Here is a 17,166-nt window from a genome sequence, read left to right on the forward strand (position 1 = left end):
GACAATTTATGGATGGCCCCTTGTAAGTGTACACGTGCGTCTCTCAAAACTCGTTGTTTTACCATCTGAACGGGTGAAAAAATTTTATGTGTTAGAATACGATTGTAAAAAGTGAAAAACTGTAGATTTTTATAACATTATTTAATGTGAAGGTTTAATTTTGGAAGTAACTTGGAACACTTAAACTAAACAAAAATTTATTTCCCCATAGAACTCAAGGAGACTGTATTGCGTTTTTATAATATTTTGTGTTTGTGAATACTCGAATTATATTTCATACAAACCAGCACGAATATCTGCGTAAGTTTCATTCTGTCCTTTGTCTTGAGAATCCGTTTGCCCGTAAATTGTTCCCCCACCACTTGGCAACTTATCTCCCCTTCCCCAGTGACGCACGGGTTTCCTGCCACACCCCACCCCAGCACATTTCAGGTATTCTTCTCCAAAGACCCTACGCGCTTGAGTCCGGGATCTCAGGCGCCCCGCTGAGGCATCACAATGACAAGCCATACAGTAAAACCTGCAAACATTTCCGTCGACAACAAGCAGTCGCTGTGCTCGTATAGACAAGCATAAATATTCGTTCAACCTATTCATAAACAAAACTAAATTAACTTTTTTATTTTAGTATCTGATTTCGGGAGGCACATATCTAATTTCATTGAAAGAAATGTCAATGACTTAAACAAATATAGGTAAACGACTATGAAAAATAAACACAGGCCTGTTCCGTTCAATTAGCACTTTTATTCATTCATCCTACTAATATTATAAATGAAATTTGATTTTGATTGTTTGTTTGTTACGCTTTCACGCCTTGACTACTCAACCGATCATGATTAAATTTTGCATACACATTGTCAGGGGTACAGAAAAGGACATAGGATATATTTCATCAAAAAATAAATTATAGTTTAATAAACTTAAAGAAAATTTTTACAGCAAATCTAACTAATATATCGCTGGGTGTAGTTATTTTTCGTTGCTATGAGCAATCCGTTAGCACGGAGAAACGTTTCCATAACATAAACTGTATGTATATATTTTTACTGGTGAAAAATCTTATCAAATTTAAAAATCTAAACAAAAATTGGTGAAAGGGTCTACGGAATTCAAAAAATTAATAATAACCTAGAACCACCTACATGCGATCCCGCTTCGAATGGTGATGGTCCCATACCGGTTCTTTTAGTCGTGTTTACGCGATTGCACCTCAAAGCAGAAGAAATTTCATCATTTATATATATATACTAGCTGCGCAACCCGACTTCGCACGGCTATACTACAGGGAAAAGAAGACCAAATCTCCCATTTACAGTAATAATTAATGAAATACCATGGAAATTAATTTATTACAATGTTCTTTAATGTATCGGAGAGAAAACGAATAGCACCGATGGTTTCCCGACTCTCGAGCACACAACGTCAACTGGTGTACCCGTACTTCGCTTCGGCAGTCTGCAGGCAGTACACTTTTACGCCGCTCATTTTACATGCCCCTCCTTGTGGGTACGCCACTGCAGCGCCTCGAATGGAAAAAGAAATCAAAGCGATGCCCGTTGCCATGGAGACGAAGTAACCACTGTTGCACGGACTTAACCACCCTTGAGAGCTGATTTTCGGAAAACGTCATCCTGCGTAACATAAGGAACATTACTGTCAAGTTTCAAGTCGGTAGGATATATATTTGAAAAAAAAAAAAAGCAATTTTTATATATTTAAATTCCCCGCAAAATTTCAACGGTGATGGGGACTGCACTAACAATGAAATAGTCGTTGCCATAGAAACGAATGAAGCATCAACAATGTTACAGCCGTTGCCATGGTGATTTTCTACCAATTCATCACAACATCACTAAACCTCTAAAATTATCAGTGTTTCTCTATTATATTATGCATGTTTTATAGATATAAACCTTCCTCTTGAATCAATCTATCTTTAAAAAAAACGCATCAAAATCCGTTGCGTGGTTTTAAAGATCTAAGCATACATAATGACAGTTTGACAGCGGGAAGCAACTTTGGTTTATACTATGTAAGATATAGATTACAAGCGGAGTTAATAAGGGATGTTAATTAACTGTAGTTAAAATTTAATATGGAGTGGGATCTTAAATTCGCGACAAGGCAGAACCCATGACTCTACTAACACAAACTCCGCTATTTCTTTTCTTCTCCAACACTTAACCCTGATTTATATTGTGTAGTTTTTTTTCTTTTGTAAATATTTAACCTCTACCCGTATTGAACAACATGAATGAAATGAGTTAATTATATTATTAATTAATTTAATTTAATAGTTTTTCTTCCTGTGTCGACCGACAACCTGAATTGAATGACAAAATCTACTTAAACGAGAGCGAAGCCGTGTGGGATAAAGCTAGGAAGTAATAAATGTGATGGATATTATTTTTATTATATTTTAAGAAATGAATGTATTATGTATCATTTATTCATTTCTTGTTCTACAAACTGCTGAAAATGTTTTATATATACACACATGTACATACAAGCACACACACATATTAGGTGTGTGTATATGTTTGTATATATATATTCTTTCCTTGCGCGCTTGAAGTTGTTAGGCTAATATTACACTATGCTTTTCTGACGCTGCGGCTAAAACTTACACTGAATATATATTACTTTTGACACAAGCAACTAAGAAATTTACTTTATCTTAAGTGAACTATAAACATACTGACTACTTGTAAAACATTTATTTTATAAAATTAGTTGTATAATTCTTTATTTTTTAATTTTAGACCAGATTTTTCTAATGAAAAAGGTGTGGGACTAAGTAAGTTGTATGGATGGTTCAGATTTAGCATGTTTTCTTTATAGAAGCAGTACAAATAACTAGAGACCGGAAAAATTCACCGATTTTTCAGCGATAGGCTAAAATTAAAATAAATATACCTTTGAGATGATTTTGCTATTGGCTTATTGTTCATCTGGACAAATCTCAACCAATTATAAACCCTCAACCAAAGAAGGATCGAATCACAGACAAACCAGCTGAGACGACTTACAAGTCAGCAGCCAATGAACTTGCGTTATTTGCCCGAGCGTACAGGGGAATGTGCAGTCTATCCTAAAGGCAATTGAAACCGCGAATTTTTCCGGTCCCTACAAATAACTGATATCAAACTGAATGTAAAATTCGAACAATTTCTTATATTTAGTTTTTATTTAAATTTATTTAATTATAGCTGTAGAAATGTGGTAATAGTCAGAATTGATAAAACATGCATAGCAAAACATGGTTTAAAATATATGCATTGCTCTTAAAAGTAGAGAAACTTAAAAATATATTTATTGTAAAGATAGATGGTTTGATTAGTTAGCAAAACGTATTTAGGTACACACTGATGGCTAGCATCTCCCTTCTGAGCTCCGTGTGCGTGGCTGATAGCAAATAAAGACGAGACTACAATCGCATTACTTAATAAGGTACATGTAAATGAAAGACTGTAACGCTATAGGCGTATAAGCTTGACAGGAGCAAGGCACTGAGACTAGGGATTGCAATACAGCTAAGAGTAATCCAGCATCATCTGAAGGCCTGGGGGATCCCTCACTGGCTTGTGGATCCATATATGAATTTGTTGACAAATCGCGCAAAATTCAGTCAAATTTGCCGCTCTTTGAATCGCCTAGCGCGACGTTGCCGCTCCGTCGCTCTGCATCTCGCATGCACTCGGACATAGCCGCGCCGCCGCGCCGCCGTCTCACTCGCCAGTTGGCATTTGATTCGCGCAAAAAACATGGGTGGTTTCACGAACAATCCGTCGTCGTGTTAGTAAAGTATATTTTTGTTTTCGCTCATTGAAATAATTTCTGCCTTTACCTTGATTCAAGATAATCCCATTGAATTGTGGTAACTTTTTAGAACTATTTTATTATCTATTCACGTAAGGTGTATTACATTAATTCATGTACAAAACCTAATCTATTATTTTTAATTGCGGGTACTAGTAAAGTATGGCTCTTTCAAAACCACATCAGAAGAATTTTGGTGACAGTAATGTTAAAGGTTAATGGCATTAATTAAATACATCTGAAGGCCTAATGTGTTCTCAATTTTTGAAAATCAGTCAACGTTATATCACTGGCTTAAGAACCCACTTAAAAACAAAGCGATGCTTAGAAAAAGGTCAGTTACGTCCATTTATAAATACAGATATCAAAGCATCCTCGTTAAAAAATGAAGATATTGAAGAAGAAATACCCAAAAAGAAAAGTAAAACTATCAGACGGATATTTGATAAAAGAATATTCGATGTGGCTTCTTACTACAATATTAAAACATAAACACAATTTTTCATACAAATGTTTTCTGAACAAAACATTACCGCAAACCGTTATTTTCAAAGCCTTGTTTTCGCCAAACGAAAACTAAGCACAGTGTGTCTCACAACATTTAAAGTTATTTGCCCGCGAAGTAAATCAAATCGGAGGCTTCCAACGATAGAGTTAAATTCACGTCTAGCGAAAGAGGAATTAATTTCTTACATATGTAAGGTTAAATTCAATACAATAAAAGAATAACTAAGCCTATTTGTATTTGTATTTGTAAACATTAAGTGGCGCTCACCCGTCGTGACGAATAAAAGAAGTGTGAAATGGACGGCGTATGCATTTTACGCCTTTAAATCTAATAAAATGCACGCACTTTTGTATGTTGTAAGTGAATCCAATTATAAGTACAAATATGGCGTTTATAAATTATTGATTTGTATAAACAGAAAATTGTGTCTTCTTGGTTAGAACTTTTGCAATTTTTTTTAATGATGTTACATCACATAATACTTGTGTTGCCTTCTTTAAGCAACAACTAAATCTGATTTTTTTTGTTAAATGTATATTTCTGTATTCAATTAAATATAGGACAAGAAAACAATGACGTTAAAATTTTTTTGCTACCTTAAAATATTTAAAATTACTCTTTATGTATATACCATAAGTTGGCAAACATTTATAAAAATAATTATTTGCATTAAATGTTATGAAATAATTTCATCATATGAGAATAATTGTCATTAATTGTTTTTAATTGTATGAAGATTTACATACCAGCATTCTGTATATTTTTATGACATGTGCAGTGAGATTGAAAAGTTAAATAATAGAAATAGTATTTGAACATAAAGATATTCTGCTTGTTGCGGAGGAGATCAGTCACCTATAGGCTTGGAAGTGTAAAGACAGCTGTGGATTTTTTGTCTTCCCGAAGTTCAAATACCGTAATTGAATTAATTGACACTAATATTTTTTTTTCATGTGACTGGTTTCAAATACGTCTTAATATAAGTTATACTTATAAATAGTTGTATGAAGAAAAGAGAATGAAAAAAGAATTCATAATTTTTGTAATTTATTTTAATTTTTTTATTTGAATCTTTTAGTTTCTAGGTAAAATTGGAATCTAGTATTCAAATTTCACTCTAAGCATCAAATTCTACCTGAGTTATGAAACAATATTATATCTGTTATTTTTCTGTAAAAGTAATACGTCAAAGTCGGGTAGAACCCAACTTTAACAACAATAACAACTCTAAATTATGTTTTTGACTCGCCAGACCTTACTAGTTGCAAGAATTCAGAAATTTGTTAGTCCATGAAATTTTTATGTAATTTTGTTCTCTTTTAATGTTAAAATATTCAAGTTAACCAACATTAAAATATTTGTTAAAATGCTACTTTCCTTATTCATTTAATTTAATGGAATTTAGTAACTGGTAAAAATGACACAATGTTTGTGACTGCAGAAGTTACACTAATTATTTTGGAAACCAAATCCAAGTACACTTAAAAAATACAGCAGTATAAATCAGTCCACCAAGAAATATATTCAGGCAATAGTTTGTAGGGTTACGAAAAAAAAAAAAAAAAAATACTTAAATTTGTTTTCAGCCTAATTTTTTCATATAAAATTTAAAACAAAGTTTTTAATTTTTGATGAGTCTAGAGAAATCGTTTTAAAATAGAATTTTGAAGAAGGGGCCTATTAAGCGTTAACACAAATAAATTATGGATAGTAAAAGTAAGCTCAGGAACAGTATAATTAATTTACGGTTATAAAATTAGTTCTTAAAATAAAGACTCTCTTAAACAATGAACGTTATTGAGTTAAAATAAGATAGGATGGCTGGTCGCTACAGCAGTATCGAATATAATTTCGAAACACAACTCATAAACTTTGTACGTGTTTTTGGCATTGTTTTCTTGATAATCCAATACAAGATCAAACTCTATTCGACAATCCGTTTGAAGGGTACAAAACTATGTCGCTAAGATTTTTTCTTTCTCATTTCCATTGGCCTACAACACAAACTCTAGATGATTTACTTACAAATAACAAATGGTTGAAGTAATATCTTGTAACGTGTAATGAAACCATTGAACTATCAAGTATATATTATAAATTTGCATGATTATAAAGCTCTGCAGTAAATAGTAAATTTACATATAGAAAAAAACATATGAAATATTTTGATTTCAAACTTTTGTCAAAAGATAGACCCGTAAGTCTGCTAAGTATGTATTTATTAGACCAATTTTTAAACTAAAATAATACTACTTAACTGTGAATCGCACATAACGAAAACTTAACAAAATGTTTCATTGTGAATCTATTGGCTAACTTTCTGTGTTGTATGGGATGATTATATATTTTCTATAAGACGTCGACTAGCCGTAGTCATTAATGCATTTTATTACACGTAATACTTCAGCGAACATACATTATTATTGAACATTGGACTGTGAATGAATTTTTCCGTTTCACAAATGACCAACAAAGCGGAGTTTTAACAATTAAAGAAAATAACATATAAATTCAAAATACTTGTTTTAATTACGCAGTTTCAAAACACGAAGAGTTATTTGGTGTTCACTATTACAAATAATAAACGAATCGTATTGTTCCCAGTTTTAAAACCATGCAATCAAAACTACCCATTAAGTTTTAAGGCATTACTAGCTCATTTAAATGGCCGTTATTTTCATCATATTGGTAATTGGATGTTAACTTTATTTTTTAATTCAGTTGAAGTAATTTTTTTGTTAGATTGCGCTTCAAATAATTTAGGATATTTTTTTATATCATAGTTCAACTTTGTGTTTCAATTGGAGATAAGCTCATTTTTTGACTATTCTACAATTAATAATATATAATATTTATTTCTCACAAATGTTCTTTGTTTAATGTACGTACTGTGTGGAAATGCCATTGTTAATAAAAAAAAAGTTTATAAAATGCAGTATTTAAAGTAACCAATAGAAAGCACTCGTGGTAATGATGGTTAGGTATTCATCTCCATCTAGCGGGCAGAGTGAGAACTATGTAGGGACTGCATGAAAGACCGTATGAAAACCTTCGCCACAAACACACAACCGAATGTTAACAATTCAAGATCCACACAACTTAGAAACGTCATAACGTAGAAAGTCACAACTTAGAACTATCACAACTTAGAAACACACAACTTAGAACTGTCATAACTTAGAAACACGTAACTTAGAAACACGTAACTTAGAAACACGCAACGCAGAACCACACAACTTAGAAACGTCGTAACGTAGAAAGTCACAACTTAGAACTATCACAAGTTAGAAACACACAACTTAGAACTGTCATAACTTAGAAACACGTAACTTAGAAACACGCAACGCAGAACCACACAACTTAGAAACGCCGTAACGTAGAAAGTCACAACTTAGAACTATCACAAGTTAGAAACACACAACTTAGAACTGTCATAACTTAGAAACACGTAACTTAGAAGCACGCAACGCAGAACCACACAACTTAGAAACGTCGTAACGTAGAAAGTCATAACTTATAACTATCACAAGTTAGAAACACACAACTTACAACTGTCATAACTTAGAAACACGTAACGTAGAAACACGCAAAGCAGAACCACACAACTTAGAAACGTCATAACGTAGAAAGTCACAACTTAGAACTATCACAAGTTAGAAACACACAACTTAGAACTGTCATAACTTAGAAACACGTAACTTAGAAACACGCAACGCAGAACCACACAACTTAGAAACGTCGTAACGTAGAAAGTCACAACTTAGAACTATCACAAGTTAGAAACACACAACTTAGAACTGTCATAACTTAGAAACACGTAATTTAGAAACACGCAACGCAGAACCACACAACTTAGAAACGTCATAACGTAGAAAGCCACAACTTAGAACTATCACAAGTTAGAAACACACAACTTAGAACGATCATAACTTAGAAACACGTAACTTAGAAACACATAACGCCGAATCACGTTACTTAGAATTTGAATGAGAAGGCGTAAATATTTTGAAAGGACTGTAGTGAGAAATATTTTTGCTTGCATTCCCCGCATTCAGAGCTGCACTCTTGTGGCTAAACAGTTACTTTCGGGTTCAGTTTGGTTCTCTGTGTATAGATGGTGCTGTTAGTTCCACACATAGCTAAATTGACTTCAGCTAATGGTTTGCTCGCCATATCTGAATTACACGTTTATTTTATTCCTGTTTTCATATGATTAAGATTTAATTTGTGTTAGTAAAACAGTTTGTTTTGTTTGTAGAGCTATAATAAGTTCGCTGTTGACGGAAATTTAAAACTAAATAAAAATAAACTTGTATTATCTCATTTACTTACGTTGTAGCGTCATTAGGTATTCTTCTCTCGAAGGTTACATTAGTGTCTTTTATTTAATATAAAATTTTTACATATTTTTAAATGTAGCGATAAAAAAATCTTGAGAATATAAATACAGAATGTATGTAAAATAATCGTTAAAACTGTAATAAGTGATAAATCACGTAATGTAGAGAAAGCAGAAACATTAATGTTCAGACGCAGGGTAGTTATTAAAATCTTTTTAACACATTTTGAGGAAAAAAGCTTTAAAAATTTTATATATGAGGAACATAAATATTTAATTTTTCCATTTCATAAAATTTATATCAAGGTACTATTTTCCTGTTGATTTCCGGGGCAATACTGCACAAGCAATGTTTACTGGGGATGCAGAAAACTTTTGGCCAGACAGCTGGTTCCAACATGACGGCAAGGTTATAGGAGAGGTGGTAAAAAAATAAAGATTCATGAAATGATTTCGAACCTGAGCTTTCGCGTTTTCGCTACCTCGTTGTATTATACGTAGTGCATTTCCGAGTAACACTCATTACTTGATGTGAGATAATGAGGTATTTTTACGGGAATTAGGTTTTAAATTTAAAAGTATATATTTTTTTACAATTTTTTTCATTGTTACTTTAATTAATTTATTGTTTGCCTAACCTTTTTTCATAGTTGTAAAATAAAATTCGATTACTATTTTCCTTTAATATACCTATTCATATTTTTCAATGAGTTACCCGTAGTTATTTATAACTATTTTTGACTAATATTATAAAAAAAATTTAAGGGTATTTTCCGTTTATATATTTATCATAACTTTGAATTAGTAACAGTTTAGGAAAAATTGCTGTTTCTTTTCTTCGGCTCGTAGAAGTTTCAATCGAGTTCATATTTCAGCGTGACTCATGTAGCTGAAAATGCCGGTCGATCTGCTCGGTGTGACCTGCGTTATGCCCTACGTACTTATAAATCAGAAATTTTACTATCTCTCGCGGACTTTCTCTTCCTTCACGTAAGATTGCAGAGTATTTTGTCTACAGACTTTTAAGTTTCCAATGTCTTAGTAAATATGTTGAAATGTACGTACTACGGCAGCTCCCCCCCCCCCCCCCCCACAATTTTTTTTATAGTAATGTCAACAATATAAGTACGGGTTTTCATCAATAAATGATTACATTATTTTTGGTTTCGTATTTCGCACAATAAACTTTAAAATTTAATATTATGTATTTCAATGGTTCTATGAAAAAAATTCCCTTTTATTATTTACTTTACTCTAAAAGTAAGAACTGTGTCAGGTGTTTTGGACGAAAATTTTAAGCTCTATTGCTTGCAACCAGATAACTATTTACTGTACTTGACTTTGAATTAACACTTTCACTAATTCATTGCCAAATGCGAGTAGGTTGAGTGGAGAGGCATTATTCACAAATGAGTTAACTAATTGTTTTCTTGAGAAAAATGCTGTGACAAAATTACTTAATTGGATGTCTGCGGTTGGTTATGTTATGTGTAGACCTACATTACATTAGTCTGTGGCTTTTTGCCTCATAGTGCTACACTCCATTAACTAGTAATTTTAACATATTCACTTGTGTTGTTTTGTCATATTTTGACTCATTTTTTTTTGCAGCTGAAATTAACAGCAGGGCCTTTCCCTTGAAACACACAAAACTCCTTTTGATATATTTTTAAAGAATTCTTAACAAAAAAAGTATTTATAATTATTAAGAAGTTCACGCCAGTATGCATTCAAAATAAACTTTTTTTTCTAGCATTCCGTATGAGAAGTGTATAAATGTATGTCCGGAAACTGAAGTCGGTGCGTGGTGTGTTTGGAGTCCGCCATCTTGGATTGTGACATCATGACGGCTATCTTGAATGACCTGGACTATGATCTCGCCGCCATACTGGAATCCACCATTTTGTTTCTGAAACTTTCCACCATCTTAAAATCGAATGCCCCAATTCGTTACGGCCGCAATCTGGGTTTTTCCATCATATTGTTTTTATCTGCCGGAAGTTGTCATCTTGCTTTTATTTCTTCTACTGGAGGTCGCCATCTTGGATTATGTAATGTCTACCATTTTTGTTACTGCTATTTTTTCCTAGTGCTTGTCAAATACTCTCTGTCTCATGCACATAAGTTCGATGTTCCATTACCTACTAATGAGTTTATGACCCTTATCGACATATTAAATTTAATTTTTTATACTGTATACATTGGCAGTTAGGTTATTCGAACCATGGCAGTTCGGAACTCTGAATTAGAAACATACGCCATTTACCACATGACCATCGAGACGTTTAACAGACTGAGATTATATAAGGTATATATAAAAAATGTCGCAAATTCAGACGTAATTTTTTTCAATATGATTAAATAAAAATATCAGAATTTGTTAGAGGGAACTGCCGCCATACTTGTTTTCAATTCACAATAATAGGAGCGTGAGTGTCATGTAGTACACCAACCATATGCTAGAGGGCGCTGCCAACATATTTGTTTTCAATTCTAGCTACCAGGCACGTTAGTATCCAGCCGTATGCTATAGAGCGCTACCGCTATGCTGGCAAGAGTGCAGGAGTATTTATTGCAAGAATGTTGTCACTTCCGCCATATTTTCGGACATCATAGCCGTCATATTGTAATTCTGTAATTATTAACCTATATATCCGGAAATGATTCCAAAAATTATAAAAGAAAATCTTTCATAATGTAATGATTGACCCGATTGATTTAAGTCTTTGGTTCAATCCTTGAGCAATACAAATAAAGTTTTATGTTTAAAATTTAATTAAATTCATTTAAAAATACAAAAATATACATATTTACTTTCCTAATCTATCGGCTCCTAGTGAGCCGCAGATGTAGGTTTGATCGCCATATTGAAATTCTGTACTTATTAAATTAATAATCGAGAAAAAATCAAAAAAATATTAGGAAATTAGCCAAATAATATAGCGATTGAATCAATTGATTTCAGTCCTCGGTTCAATCCTTGGTCGATGCAAAAAAGGGGATTTTAGACTAAAAATATATATTTTTTATTTCTCTCTTTACCTTCTGACAATTGGATAGTTGGCCTCATGGGCGCAAATCTGTAGGATTTCCAGGGGGGGCCCGTGAATTCTGTGGTTTAAAAATTTTGCGCTAGAGGTCAACCGAAACAAGTCTTCTCTGGATGATAAGCTCGTATGTTATACACTTTATTTTTACGTAAGTGATATTAACAATAAAGCAGAGCAACATATGTTTCAGTAATTATTAATTAATGACTATAAAAAGTGATCTCTCAAACATGTTAGAATAATTTGATAACCTAAATACATAAAATATCCATGAAAAAATCTATAAAAATAATATACGTGAATGTAATGCAAATAGATAACACCCCACCCATACGTTACTATTTTCCAAAAGTGTTTATTCTAATTTCAATTTAAAAATAAATGATTAAATTAAAATAAAACAAATATTTAAGGGGGGCTCCCATACAACAAACGTGAAAACAGAATAAAATTTCACAAATGATGTATTTCTGCTGCCGCTGTAACAAGAAATACTAAAACAGAATAAAATAAATATTTAAGTGGGGCTCCCATACAACAGACATTATTATTATTATTTTATTTTGCCGTTTTTATAGATAATTGTACGGAACCCTTCGTGCACGAGTTCGACTCGCACTTTGTCGGTTTTTTTTATGCCAAATCACATAATTACTGCGATTCAAATGCTGTTCGTGAAATTCTTTGTTCACAGTTTTTTATGCGCCCTAAAAACCCAAAGCGCCAAAGCTAATAAACGGATCAACATCAAATGAACGATCGAATCATATTAAAACCCTTAAATACTATTTTATTTAGTAAATGCATCAACCAGGTAAAAAAGAAAAAAACTTAATGACATAAATGAAAAATCTCGGAGATAGAACTATGAAATTTATCCTACAGCTAATTGAACCACATACATTTCTCGACTTATATTTAGTACAATCAGTATTTTGGCAGTGAATTATTTAGTTAAAATATGCCGCTTGATTAGTTATTAAAGAGACGCGTTTGCTTCCTTATTAACTTAAATACGGATGTGTAACGTTTAAATACTTCTTTCTCACTCTTACTTCTGTTTACTCGTGCAGTGTTGCAGTTATCAAATAACAAATGTTATAAAGTGATTATCAACCATGAATTGTGAAAATTATCGTTTGATAATAAAAGGGGAGTAATTTTAATTCCATATTGACGAGGAAAAAAAAAAATTATTCCCTGTATTCACTGTAACGTACAGAGCAGCTAGCCTTACAGAATGGAAATGAGCTAAAAAATTCCAGAAAATGGTATATAAGTTCAGTTCGTAAATAAACTAAATTCTGCTATAATTACTGTTAAAGTATTAAGTTGTTTATTTACTGGAAAAAATAACGTTACATAATCACTTAAATAAAATGTATTACCTAAATAATAGTCACTACTTATAAAACAATCAAGCTTACCAGGTGAGAATCAGATTCTGTTTTCCGTTTCTTCCGCGTCACGAACTTATCCATGTTGATGTTTGCCGAGAAAGCAGAAGACTGGCGCACACGAGAGCAAAACCACTTTAAAAACAGACTACCTAAAACCTATAATACTGTCGTTTCAGATGACAAGGTAGTGTGGGTAACAATGGGGAGGAAATGCTAACGGAACCCTACCCTAGCTTCGTCCTTTGGAATGAACGGTTTCTAGGAATTAAGGGTTTTAAAGTTCTCACTGGAAAACTCCATACCATGGCTTTCGCAGAAGGGGTAAGGGGAAAATAACTACGGAACTCGAAAGTAGGAATGTAAAGCATGTCAAAGTGTCTGTCGTCGTTGTAAATAATAATCTGATATATATATATATATATATATATATGTTGTGTACACCATTAACTTTAAAATCACGAAGTGGGCCCCCCCAAGGAGGGGCCCATTAATTCCAGGGGGGGCCCGGGCCCCCCTGGCCCCCCCGGGATCTACGCCCATGGTTGGCCTTACAACAAAACGTCACTCTAGACAGGCCGTATGACAAGCGTCTCCACACCAAGAGGTTTGGAAACTCCTTCAGCTTACTCATGTACCATTTCAGGTATAGACAAAGTATCCCGAACCATAAGATCTAATTCATCGGTTCTCAGAATACTGTTCGAACAGATCATTTACAATGTCAGCCTTGTAGGCCAAGCATATCCGAACCACGATGTATTCGTTTTCGATACTTATGTTTTTACTGCTGATAAAGACACTGCACCCGTTAAAGTCTCCTCTAGTATGTAAACGACGATGGTAGACCTTCCACAATGATCTCTACTGACGATAGTCAGCATTACTGTTGTTATAGGTGATAGGTCAGACTGAACTGAAGAACCTTCAATTGCTGATGGTACATACGTCATCAAGGTCTTCGTCATTGTTGCGACTGCTACTGTCCAGTCCGAGTAAAGATTAAAATCAACAACTCAAAATTACTCTGGCTTCCACAGCTCCAACTGGCTACGACGGCTACAATCGCTACATCAGCTCCAACTGGCTACAACGGCTACAATGTCTCCAACTCTCTACAACAGCTACAACTGAATTTAGCTCTTATTGGTTTCAGTCATATTTAGCCCGAAATTGTCTCGATTGCTGAGAAGGCTTTTTTGTTACTTATTATTTTGTTTGGTGACGATTTTTGCATATTTTAGTTAGAAATTGTAGTGTGAGAAAGTGTAGGCGATAAATTAAAATACAAGAAATAAAACATTTTTTCCAAAATACAAAATATAATTTATTTTTCAATAAAATACAGTTGCAGGTAAAACAAGGCATTATTGTACTATCCCGTACATCTTAGTGCATGAAGTATAGTACCTTTTTCTTTAGTAATGGATATATTTTTAACATTTTTGGAAGCAAGTAGAAGTCTAAACCTATCGACCAATATTTTAGGATCTTCTCATGTTGTGTAATCAATCTCTTCTGCTGCTGCTGCCTCCATCTTCTTTACGCTTTTACTGCCAATTTTCTGAGAAACTCGATAGTCTTCTGTTTTCAAACCAGCCTCATAGTTATTATAATCATAATCGTCCCATTGATCATCACGGAAATGATCAGAATTGATAATTTGAACATGTCGCTTCCATCGTTTAGATCTCAGTGCTTCATCACAATTGTCGATCTTGTAAGATTCAGGTGCTACAGCTTGGTCTTCGATCTTGAAAGGTTCAAGTGCGTCATCACGTTATTCGAACTTGTCAACTTCAGATGCTTTTATATTTTTTTCAGTTATGCAAAGATGACTTCAATTTGCTATTGATAATTCTTTTTTTTTTTCATTTCCATTAAAGATGCTACTTTCTTCGTTAGCATTTAATTTCAAATCATTAACGAAATCTGGGATAGTGTTGTCTTTATTTCACTTTCTGGATGTTGAAGCACCGTTCTTTTTATCATTAGTTAGCTTGGTTGTACAGATCTTGTGATGTTTATTCAAGATATTTCGTCAACTAAATGATGATGAGTGCAACTAAATAATTTTTGGTAATGACCCAAAATACACTCGCTTCTCTCATGACGTTTAACAATTATTGCAAGGTAAATTTCTTGCTGCAATAACTACACTTGTGTCCGTTCGATAACGGCTACAGACATCTCTACGGAATCCATACTAGCTTCTGTGAATGTGGTCAGAAGCATACTGAGTGTTCCAAACTAAAACAGACATTCAAGTAGGAATTTCAGTAAACCATCAGCTAGAGTTAATTTTACATTTGTTGAAAAATTCATCTACAAGTAGATCTGCTTTTCACCTACAGATGTCTCCTCATGTAATTGCTCACAGTGTTCTTGCTTTAAACAATATATCTGAATCCATCTAGTACAATTTACCTTGTATAATAATGCAAGTATAAAACATTCGTTATTTGTTATGTTGTAAAAGCGGCCACTGTTTTAGGCGAGATGCAGGATGCTCACTCACGATCGGAATAGAAAGAGAGCTTTGCTAGACCTCAAGCAGAAGGAGAATAGTCTTGCATGCTGTGGTTCTCAGCTGTTTTAATACATAGAAATCGACTCAGTGATAAATCTAATTTATGTGTGAGTTTCACCTGATTTAATTTGTAGTTGTAATTTGGTAACAGGAATTCACTAACTAAACGTAAAACTGAATACAATTGCATTTCTCATATCGAAAGTAATTTGGTAACAGGAATTCACTAAATAAACGCAAAACTGAATACAATTGCATGTCTCATATCGAAAAAATGCTTGAAATGAACCTACTTTCTAATGATTAACCAGAAGCACACTAAGAAATTCAACAAAAGTTTTGACAGGAATAACCAGGAGCACAGGGAGAACACCAACAAAATGTTGTCAGGAATATCAAGCGGCCGAGGTCAAAGTCAAGGTCATGCAAAATGGCCGCCGTGAATTCACAATCCAAGATGATGGACCTCAACCACACACGATGGACCTCAACCACACACAATGTACTGGCACCAGATGCCGGAGATACATTTATATATTACTCGTATGCCATATCGGAATGTTTTAGGGCAAAATTACAGAGTAGCGGCTCCTGGAAAACAAGTTGAATAGTAACTACAGTTAAAGGTTAGTTAGGTTGCCTTTATTAATTGCGTAATAAAGTTTTACTTACGTACCAAATGAATATTACTACTTCTGAATTTACGCAACGAATCTTCCACTTCACGGTTTTGTATTAGCCTTATTTACAAGAAGCTGCTATTTTATAAAATTACCATATTACGAACCTATCCTAATTTTTTGTGTTACAATATAGATTTTATACTCCTTATATACGAATTCTAACCAAATGAATAGTGCCCTCAGCGTCATCTAAGAATAATTAGTTCTTGAGTTTGGCTAGGTTAATTTTAGTTCTCAGTATATGTTCTTTAGTATTGAGTGGGTTGAGTGTTGGAAAAACAAGTATGTTTTAACTGTGCGTAGCCTTGCATTTGTGAATAACAGATTGTTTTGCAAACAGCCTTTCCATTTTATCTATACAATACATTTATTTTAAGATATTTTCGAATGTAAGCTTTCACTTGATTCGTTGTGAGGATGATTTTGACTTTACACCAAAATCTATAGAATTGGTTGTAGGGAAAGTGGAAAATATGTACATTTCATCGTAAACAATTTTAGTAATTTGGTTGCTCTTGTATTATGTACTAACTTGGCCCCGATTTCAGGAGCCAGCGCTCTGGGAAGATAATTTTTAGCTGCCCCCTTTCTATCCAGTTACCCGCAAAAATAATAAAACTTTTCAATGGAAAGCTTATTTGAATAAGTTTTAAAACAGCATATTATGCAACTAAATACAAAGGTTTTTCAAAGACAAAGGCTGTGTGTATTTTTTTAAATTTAATAAATGCTTGTAGCATTTTTATACGGTTGTTATACGTACCGTAATAAAATATGAGTTACAGTATACTATTAAACAAATTTTAAATCTTTTTCTAAATTATTTTATTTAGTAAT

Source organism: Bacillus rossius (genome assembly GCF_032445375.1).
Source record: "Bacillus rossius redtenbacheri isolate Brsri chromosome 4 unlocalized genomic scaffold, Brsri_v3 Brsri_v3_scf4_1, whole genome shotgun sequence".
NCBI lineage: Eukaryota > Metazoa > Arthropoda > Insecta > Phasmatodea > Bacillidae > Bacillus > Bacillus rossius.